This window comes from Malania oleifera, chromosome 1 (genome assembly GCF_029873635.1).
Source record: "Malania oleifera isolate guangnan ecotype guangnan chromosome 1, ASM2987363v1, whole genome shotgun sequence".
NCBI lineage: Eukaryota > Viridiplantae > Streptophyta > Magnoliopsida > Santalales > Ximeniaceae > Malania > Malania oleifera.
Window position 1 is genome coordinate 71,237,540 of NC_080417.1, and position 11,204 is coordinate 71,248,743.

Below are 11,204 nucleotides of genomic sequence, written 5' to 3' on the forward strand. Positions count from 1 at the left end.
GTGCAGCTCATAACTCCAGTTCTACCTCTTGGAAACCAAGTTATACCAAGCAAATGGATAAGTCAAAAACGTCCAAAGCCGAGCCCAAATCCCTGAACACCCACCACATTCCTCAAGGTAAAACTAACACTTCTACCTCTAGGAATCATGACATTAAATGTTTTAAATGTCAAGGTTGGGGACACATAGTAAGTCAATGTCCAAACAAATAGGTCATGGCGTTGCAAGACAATGGTGAAATTGTGACCGACAATGAAGATTCTGACACTGACGACATGCCACCATTAGAGGACATTTCCAAGGAGGAATATCTTGCCCCTGATGCATTGACATTGGTCGCGAGGAGAGCATTGAGCTTGCAAGCAAAAGGAGTTGATGAAGTGCAACGGGAGAACATCTTTCACACTAGGTGCTACATTAAAGACAAGGTATGCAGTGTGATTATTAACGGAGGTAGTTGTACTAATGTTGCAAGCACAATTATGGTGGGAAAATTGGGATTGGTGTGTTGAAGCATCCTAGACTGTACAAGTTGCAATGGTTAAATAATAGTGGTGAGATAAGGGTGAACAAGCAAGTGTTAGTTGCATTTTGAATCGGTAAATACGAAGATGAAGTGTTGTGTGATGTAGTACTGATGCAAGCGGGACACTTATTGCTAGGGCGTCCATGCCAATTTGATAGGCATGTGAAGCATGATGGCTTTACGAACAAATACTCCTTTGTATTTAGTCAGCAATCAATCACTCTTGTACCATTGACACCGCAACAAGTATATAAGGATCGAGTGAGATTGCAAAAAGTAAGTGATCAAAAGAAAGAGAGTGAACGAAAAAAAAAAGAGTGAAAATCAGAGGGAGGCTTAGAAAAATAAGAGAGAGAAAGAAAATCAAAATTCGTCCATTAAGAGAAATCAGATAGAAAACAAAAGAATTTCTATGCAAAAGTGAGTGAAATAAAGTGAGCAATGTTTTCAAATTAGCCGATGATTGTACTTTTGTACAAAGAGGCATGTCTAAACACTAACGAACTTGACCTTGCTTGAAACACCTCAAGAAAGACATCCTCATACTCCTGCAAAAGAGAAACAATAGAATTAGGCAAAGCAAGGTCAAGCCCATTAGTGTTTAGACATGCCTCTTTGTACAAAAGTACAATCATCAACTGATTTGAAAACATTACTCACTTAATTTCACTCACTTTTGCATAGAAATTCTTTTGTTTTCTCTCTAATTTTCTCTCAATGGCCAAATTTTGATTTTCTTTTTCTCTTTCATTTTTCTCGGACTCTCTCTTATTTTCACTTTTTTCTTTGGTTCAATCTCTTTCTTTTGATCACTCTCCTTTTGCAATCTCACTTGATCCTCATATATTTGCTGCAGTGTCAATGGTACAAGAGTGATTGATCGTTGATTTAGTACAAAGGAGTATTTGTTCATAAAGCAATCATGCTTCACATGCCTATCAAATTGTCATGGATGCCCTAGCAATAAGTGTCCCGCTTGCATCTGTACTACATCACACAACACTTCATCTTCGTACTTACTGATTTGAAATGCAACTAACACCTACTTGTTCACCACTATCATTTAACCATTACAACATGTACGGCCTATGGTGCTTCAACATAGGTAGTTCCAATTTTTCCACCATAATTGTTTTTGCAACAATGTGCAACTACCACCATTAATAATCACACTCCATACCTTATCTTTGACGTAGCACCTAGTGTGAAAGATGTTCTCCCATTGTGCTTTATCAACTCCTTTTGCTTGCAAGTTCAATGCTCTCCTCGCCACCATTGTCAATGCATTAGGGGCTAAATATTCATTCTCGGAAACGTCCTCCAATGGTGGCATGTCATCAGTCTTGGAATCTTCATTGTCAGTCACAATTTCATGATTGTCTTGAAACACCATGACCTGCTTGTTTGGACATTGACTTGCAATGTGTCCCCTACCTTGACATTTAAAACATTTATTGTCACGATTCCTAGAGGTAGAAGTGTCGATTTTACCTTGAGGAATGTGACGGGTGTTCGCGAACCTGGGCTCCTCTTTGGATGTTTGTGACTTGTCCATCTTCTTGGTATAACTTGGTTTCCAAGAAGTAGAACTAGAGTTATGGGCTGCAGGTGACCCACCCCCCTTCTTGAGTTGTTGCTCAACTTGGATGGCCATGTGCACCATATCTTCCAACTCCATATAATGATGTATTTCTACCTTGTCTTGGATTTCTTAATTTAATCCAAATAAAAACCTAGCCATTGTAGCCTCTCGAACTTCCTCTACATTAGCCTGGATCATAGCAATCTCCATCTCCTTGTAGTAATCCTCTACGTTCCAGCTTCCCTGTCTAAACCTTGTTGCTTTTTGTACAACTCTTGGTAGTAGTAACTTGCAATAAACCACTTTCTCATCACTGTTTTCATCTCCTACCATGTCTCTATTAGTCGTTCTCTATTCCGCCTCCTGTTTATAACAAGTTGATCCCATCAAGTAATAGCATAGTTAGAAAATTCAATCACTGCTAATTTTACCTTCTTTGTTATGGAATAGTTGTGGCAGTCAAATACGAAATCCATCTTCTTCTCCCACTCAAGGTATGCTTTAGGGTCGGATCTACCTTGAAATGATGGAATCTTCATCTTAATACTACCCAAGTTGTTATCTTCCTGGTTCCTAGCTTCTCCAAACTTCCCTCCATGTCTCCTAACTAACAACAGAATCCCAATCATTTTCTTCATCAAAACCAGCCTCGTAAGGCTCTTCATCTTCAACCCTCACTTCCCTCGGTTGAACTCTTTCCCTTCTACGCACATTAGGGCCATTTTGTGGCTACTTCTCATGTGTATTCTCCATCTGATCTATCCGTTTGTGAACCTGCTCCAATTCCAACTTCATCCACTCATCATGGCCTCCATAAACACTTTTGGATCAGCCAATTCCTTAGCATCTTCGGTAACGCTCTTAGCACTGTTGTGAGACATGATTGCAGCAAAGCAAAGTTAGAAAGAAAAAAATAACACCACAATTCTCTCCCTTACGTGTTTACACTCAAGAATGTGAGTCACTCCACACTCGTGTTTCACTAAAAAAAAATACGTGGCTTTTAACCCTCTAATGTTCTCACCACTCAGCCTTTTTCCACTCGATAAATTCTCTTCCAGTTCTTTTGAAACTAAACAATACTTCAAAATTTCCAGCAAAAATTCACCAAGAACTCATCAAGGAATTTCAGGTTTTAAAAGCAAGAATACAAGGAACACGACTGATTAGATTCTCGAAAACACAAAATAGCAATACTTCCACGGAAAAAAAAAAAATACATGATTTTGGGGTGAGGTGATTTTTGGGCTTTTTGGAACCCAAAATGAATGAAAACAAACCATTTTTTTTTTCTTCTTTTTCTTCTTCTTTATTTATTTTATTTTATTTTTTTCTTCTTTTTTTTTTTTTTATTTTTATCAACAACTAGCTTTGGCTAATAACAGAATAAGATTTCGAAATAAACTAAAACAAACAAAATACAAGTGGAATTGGGTAAAGGAAATTCGGGGAAACTAGGGTATATGAACTGAATTTGGAAACTACAAGAACACAGAATAAAGAAACAAAATAAAGGTTTTTAAGAGATAGGCACACCCAAGATCGTTCTTCATTCAGAATTGAATGATAGACCTCGACCCGTTGTTTACGACAAATAAGAACCTTGGTATATATTACCTCAACCCATTGTTTATTACAAAACAAGAACCTTGGTATAAGGATGAAGCCACAAACGGTGGTGGAAAAAACCGTTTGACAAGTCGTTGGTGAACGCCATGGGAAATACCGATAAGTTCATTAGTTCTTCAAAGAACCGCAGAGAACTCTCACAATTTACTGAATAATGATCTACGTCCTTTCATTGCTTAGACGCCTATTTATAGGCTAGCCATTACAAGGAAAATTCCTAAAATAGTTATCCTAATTAGGGCTAAAATCTAGTAAAGAAATAACTCTTACTTTCCTAAAAGAAAAAAAGACAATCAACCCTTTAATTGGTTGATCACATGCCTAAAATACAAAAAGGAAAGTGGGGAGCTTTAAATGGTTGTGTTATCACCCATATACACCCATAAAATTCAAAACAAATAAAAAGAAAATAAATGGCATACAAGCCTTACAATCAGGCCCAAAAAGGAGTATTCTTAAACATGTCAATTTTAAGCTTAGCCTTGGCCAGATTCTTCTAAAACTTGAATCATTAAGTTGGGCCATGATTTGCATCACATCTCGCCATCTCGGATCTCTTTGAAAACCTCTACCACGCCTTTCTCCCCTTGGCACAAACCTGCCCTCATCTTTCAATGAAGCAATGAAGCTTGATCCTCTTCATCTTCAAACTCATCCTCGTGGTTGCCATCAGAATCATAAACGTGCATACGCCTTTCTTGCCTTCTAGCATTAGGGACTCTTTGGGGATGCCTCTCACACCAAGTAGCAATAACAGCTTCTTGCCTATCCATCCAATCTCAAATCTCATTAAACACCACGTTCATATGTTCAAATTGTTGTTGTATAGCCTGCAACATGAAAGGCGACTCATCCCTTCCTTCTTTGTTTGATGTGTCACCTCTGGAAGACATATTTTTGAATATAGAAAAAAAAAATGTTAGAAATAATTCCTCACAACACTCCCTCACGTGTTTGCACTCAAATTATGTCACTCACACTCGTGGTTCACTCTTAAATTGGATTTTTTCCGATATTAGTCTCACACTCTCTTGCCTTTTTCCACTCGTAGTTTCCCCTTTTCAGTTCTTTATTGAACTAATAAACATGATCAAGAAATGCAACTTGTAGTATTTCAACCAACATCAACGACAAGAAAAATATTATAGAAATAACGAACCAAAGGGAGAGGACAAAAATCAATTTTTTTGAGAGAAATGAAACTACAAAAGTCACGAGGAAAAAAATTAACTTTGATAAGTACCAAATGATAATATCTGTTGCTTCAATATCACCTTCTTTTTTCTTTTTTTTCTTTTTTGCTTTCTTTTCTTTTTTGATCGTCTCTTTTTTATTTTTTTTTCCTTTTATAATGTCTTTTTTTTTTTCTTCTCAACGTGGTGCATGCCACAAAACAAGAAAAATAAATAATGAACATGAACGGAACAAGATAGGATGATAATAAGAAACAAAAGAAAAAATATAGTAAACCTAATTTTAGAGCCTAAGCTCTGATACCAAATGGTGTGAACCTCAACCAACATGCATTGAGACCCAACAAACAATATTGGAATGCTTGCCCAAGAAAGCTAAAATTTAGATTTTTGATAGGAAACGTGAACCGAAAGTATAAAGTAACAAACCCCAACCCAATGATTATATAACTTAATCATGAACCGAAGGTATAAAATTTGAACGCCACAAGGAAGAATCCTTGATAAGATTGCAAGTTCTCTGAAGAACCAAAAGAAGAAACAAATCCTTACTTTTTCTTGATTTCTATTCAATGAATTTAGCTCTTACAATGGTGAGATATATATATAGCTAGCATGGGGGACGAGGACATTAAACACTTAGCAATTCCCACACAAGCATGGGAGACAATAACATTAAACTCTTAATGATTCCCACATAAGCATAGGAGACACAAATAATAAATAAACCAACTTACTAGACCCATTAATGACTCTCAAAACTTACTAAAAACTCATGCAAGTTAAGTTGTCTTGCAAAATTACAAATTAAATGTAAAGACAAAAGCCAAAAAGTCAAATCCCATAATTGAATAACACACCATTAATAACAAGGAGATTATAGCCATTAAGCAAGATTAGCTCCATCAAAAACTTGGATTAAGTTTATTAAGCCTTTATCTTTCTTTGGACCAAGCTTGGAGTGCCCCAATTTTGAAAAAGCCCAAATATCTTGAATCAACCCATGAAATGCTTCTTTGATCTTCTTGAATCTCGCTCTAGTGATAGGCCCAACAAGAACATGCTATGGATCCTTTAATGGTGCTTGTTGAATCTCATCATAAATTGTGCACCGGAGTGGTTTAGACCCGGTTAGGACAACTAGAAGCACCATCTTGTAAGGTGTAGGTAGTTGGGGTCAGCCCTGTGAATGTGACCTGGGGTATTCTTCGCCCAGTAAGGAGAGGAGCTTGTAACTAGTGTTGCTCCACCCATAAGCGAGCACTTAGTGGAATCCTCTTGCTTGAGATCTTGAGGCAGGGACGTAGGCAGTGTTGGTCGAACCCCGATATCATATCTTGTATCATTCTCTTTTTTGCGCATTTTATTTTCAGCATTTTAAATTCAGCTCATGTATGTTTGATGCTTTACATACATGTTTTAAATAATTGTGAGAATTGTGATTGATTTGATTGTGCAATATTGTTGTTATCTGATTTAACCTATGAAGAAAATTTAAAATCTTTAATTCACCCCCCTTTGGGGAATACACCAATTCCAACAATTGGTATTAGAGTCTCGTTGCACTAGACTTAAATGTTTTTGAAAAAGTTCGTAATGACTCACATTGGTGTGTCCCCATTCGGTGAGGGACAATCACTTACTAGTCCTCCTGTATTTTGTGGTGTAAATTACACCCATTGGAAAATTAAAATGAGCGTATTTATAAAATCGATGGACTGGAGGGCCAGGCAAGTTTTGGGATGATAAATTTTAAAGCCATGGATATTTTATATTGTGCTTTAGAATCTAATGTTTTTTTTCAGGAGATCATGGCTTGTTTTGGTGCACAGGAAATGATGAGCTGAGAAGAAATATAGAGAGACCCAAGTGAAAAAGAGCACCACTCCAAAAGCTCTAGACTCAAATGATTAGGTAGTGGCAATTCATGAGCAAATAACTTTAGTAGAAGAAGAGGTATATGATCCTCTATATATTTTTCTTGAGGATTCATGTGTTGAATATTACTCTACATTATGTGCTGAATCATCTAATGCCTCTTGTGAAATTTATGCTATATCTAGTGCTAGTTGTGATACATGCATTGATTCATCTGATATTTACTATGACAAAACTTATAATGAATTATGTGATGAGTTTTGTGATGAAAGCATGCCATTGAATAGAAAACTAGAAAAAGATTCATTTAAAATACATAGGTTTCTAGTTAGGATATCTAAGCAGAAAATCTTTTTGAAAAACGAAAGTAAAAAGTTGGCAGCATAGTTAGAAAATCTAAAAGATTATCATGTCATTTTGGAAAAGAAAAAGATTGAGAAGATTGTAAAAATCATGATGCTTGGAAGAAGATTCTAGAATGTAGGCTAAAAGTGAGAAGAACATGTCAAAGAAACTCTTAGGAATTAAAAGAAATAAATCATTCAGAAAGGGTTCATCTTTTAAAACCCATATTCATCTGCATGCCTCATCTAGAGTAAATAAGCATAATCTTCCACGTACATATAAAACTTGCTTACTTTGTAAAAGAAAAGAGCACATTAGAAATATTTTCTCATTTAGAGGTGCCAGAGGCATAAACAAGGAAATGATGTGAGTGATCATGAAGGCAAATAAATGCTTAATCCTTCTTTACTCCAATAGAAAAACTACAGGCTCGAGAAGTAGTATGTGATTAAAATTTTAAAATCTTAGTACATGCCTTCACTACACACTATTTGTATGCTAATAACTTCAAAGAAATCATACCAATTTGGAAATTCAAAGTAAATTATCCAATCCAAACTTAGTGCATTTATATTACAATGATTGGGTAAAATATGAAAACATTGGCATACTTGTATGAAATCCACTTCCAAAAGGACAAGGCAACTATGCCTAATATAAAATTCTTAATGTTTAATCCATTCTTAAATGTACAAATCTTAAGTTAAGCATACGATGTCCATTGCATAAGTTTGAATTTAATGAAATGTATCATATATTAAGTATCATCTTCTCCTAAGCTCATCTTAGAGACCTAAATGCTAAATGAAAATTTTGTCATCACTCTAGCCGTAAGCACCAATGATCGTTAAATCCTATCCTATAGGTGCTTATCGAAAGACATCCTTCGTGAATCAAATTAGGGGCATCCTTTAAGGGATTCAAGTTTTTTTTTTTTTGTCATATTAAATTATTCCCTTTGTGATTAAATTGTAAAGTTCTCTAATTTTGGTTCTTTTCTTAAGAAATCGTTACCATACCACGATCACATCAGGTAAAGATTTTGCCTATTCCTTAGGTTGTATCTTTGCTCAAAATAGTGATCATATTTAAAGGATATTTTCCAATCTCCAAAGAGTTATGTTCAAGAAATTCGTATACTCCATATTGCTCTTTGCCCAAGCTTGGGCATGATTACCATCACGAAAAATATCTTGAAAAATGTCCTGTTTTCTCCAAAATACTCTTCGGAACTCAATAGTGATTTATTATATCTTTAAGAGTATTTATCCTATTTCCTTTCACAAGCTCTCAAAACTTAAGTCATATCATTTAGAGCTTCATTTCCTTTGAATGTCTAAAATGACAGCTATAGGTTTCAATCTATATGAAAATACAAATGTCTAGGGAGCCGATGCACGGGTAGTTGAAATAAAGAATTCACATCTCAAGCCTGTTATGCATTAAGATCCATAAGAAAAAAGGCAGCAATAGGCTTATGACATTGAAAAAATATTCATTGTGACTTTTTGGTCATCTAAACCTAAGTCTTCAAAGCCAGGTTTTAAATCATTAAAAATTTAGAACACTTGGCTAAAGAATTTGAATAATAAATGCAAAAGATGGAAATGAGTTGTAGTGCATAACTCAGGGGGAGCATCTATCTTTCATGGAATAAATTGAAAAGCTCTCACAATCATACTCTATGTTTATATGCCTTTATGAATAGCATTGCAGCATACTATCCATGATGTGTTAAATGATTAAATCTCTTTTGTTGACCTAATAGGTCACACCCGGTCTTGATAATGACAAATACTCTTGCTATTTAATGTTTGCCAAGTTTGTGTGCAGGACCATATTAGGAAGATCATATTGATGGCACATGACAACTTGAAGAAAATGAAGACCCGAAATGTTTTTTATTTGTTGTAATTTTAATGGGTCTGTAATAATTTCATTTATATCGGTCTGTAATAATCTCTACATGCCATGCTTGTAGGTATGTGTAAGCTCAAAATGACCGTAAAATGGTCATAGGAACCAAATGGCTTTAGGACACCCTTCGGTCGACCAACGTTGGATTTTTGGGACTATCTCAAAATGGCCTCCGTAAAGACCCTAGTATGACCTTAGGTTCCAACACTTAAACACATATTATATAAAATATAGGAGTGTTAAAAATGTGCTCAAATTGAATATTTATAAGAAATTTGAGAGAGCTCGGGCGACCGAACCCCAGGTGAACAAATCACCTGGGGTGCCTGAACTGTTGAGAAGTCAACAGTTTGACCAGACTTCGGGCAACTGAACCTATTTTGTGCACATCTCCCTCAGGCGCCCGAACCCTTTGAAAGGGACATTTCACCAACTCGGGCCACCGACCTTTTTAGTTCAAATTAAGCCTCGGGCGACCGAACACATGAGTTCGGGCTACTGAACCTCTGACCGGGCACCCGAAAGTCCGAAGCAAAACTCTCTGTCTTTGATTCGGACCACCAAACCTGAACTCGGGTTGCCAAACCTATTTAAAGACCATTATTCATTGTATTTGTTCGGGCGACTGAACCTCGGTTCAGCCACCCGAACCTCGGCGGGTTAAAAATATTTTAACCATGGTAAATTTAGGTTAAGTTGGGTTAATTGTGTTTAAACTATTTGAAACTTTTCTAATAATACCCAACAGGTCCCAAATGGTTATATTTTTAACCTTGTCTATATATATATGGGTTCATTTGTGAGGATTAGTGTGAGATTAGTAGAAAATCATTTACAAAATCCTCTCTACTTAAAAAATCCTATTCTTGCCCAAATACTCTCAAATTTCTATTCCCTTGATACATTCTAATATTGTGAGAGTATATTGGTTGTGCTCGTATTACTAATACTCCCAGTGTGCTTGTGTGATTGAGATATTGTTTTTGGGGAGTTTAGCTTAGGTTTATCCCACAGATTTTCATACTATAAATCTTGTGTTGGGATAACCTAGTAAGCTTAGGATATTTGCATTGTTATTGCAAGTGTCCAATAGATATGTTTTTGGTTGTGCAAAAATATTTTCAAACAAGCAAAATATTTTCAAACTAGTAGTGTGCCTATTTCATTGAAGAAAATCTCCTTGAACTAGTTTGAATATCTAATTGATATCTTTGGAATACTGATGTGCTATTGATCTGTGTTTTGCTTAAATTCCAAAGTATTGCTTGTTTAGAACACTTTTGAACATTATTGTGATCATATCTTGTTGAGTGTTATTTGTACGTATATACACATTACTGAACTTATATCTACCTACATTGTTGATGTGTATATGATTGATTAAGTATATTGCACGTATTGGGGTACATATCTACTTTACATGAAAGCATAATCACTATACCAGTTTATTGTAAAAAATACTATTGTATTTCTAGGCATGGGCCTGAAGAGGGAAACTAGCCCTAGAATAGTCCCGGATTGGCTTAGACTCGATTATGAAAGTTAGGTGCGCCATCCTGTTAAGGCGTGTAGGTTGAGGTCAGCCCTGCTAATTGACCTGGTTAAGATTGAGGTCAACCCTGTGGTAATTGACCTAGTTGTATTCGGTGCCGCTCCACCCGTTAAGTGAGCCATTAGTGGAATCTTCGGGCTTGCGAGCTAGAGGTGGGGACCTAGGCATAGTTGGCCGAACCCCGATAACATATCGTGTGTCTGTTTATATTTCTACACTTTAAATTTACCGCACGTGTATGTTATGGTGTGAATGATGTGTATGATTTAATTTCCACAACATATTTATTTGTGCATTTGGAAATTGCATAAACAGACCCTAGGTTGTGTAAATACTGCTTCTAGATAGATTAGTTTAACCTAGGCAATAAATTTTTGAATACCAATTCACCCTCCCCCCCCCCCCCCTCTTGGCAATACACCAAAGCTAACATCTTTGATGGATGGTTTTATTTTATTGATTAAACTACTAGAATGCATGCTTGAATTGAATGTCTCCTGCATGGCGGATGCAGTGATGTGAATTGCATGCTGGTAGTGCATTTTAGGTTGTTGCATGCCAAATATGAATTATTTGTTAAAA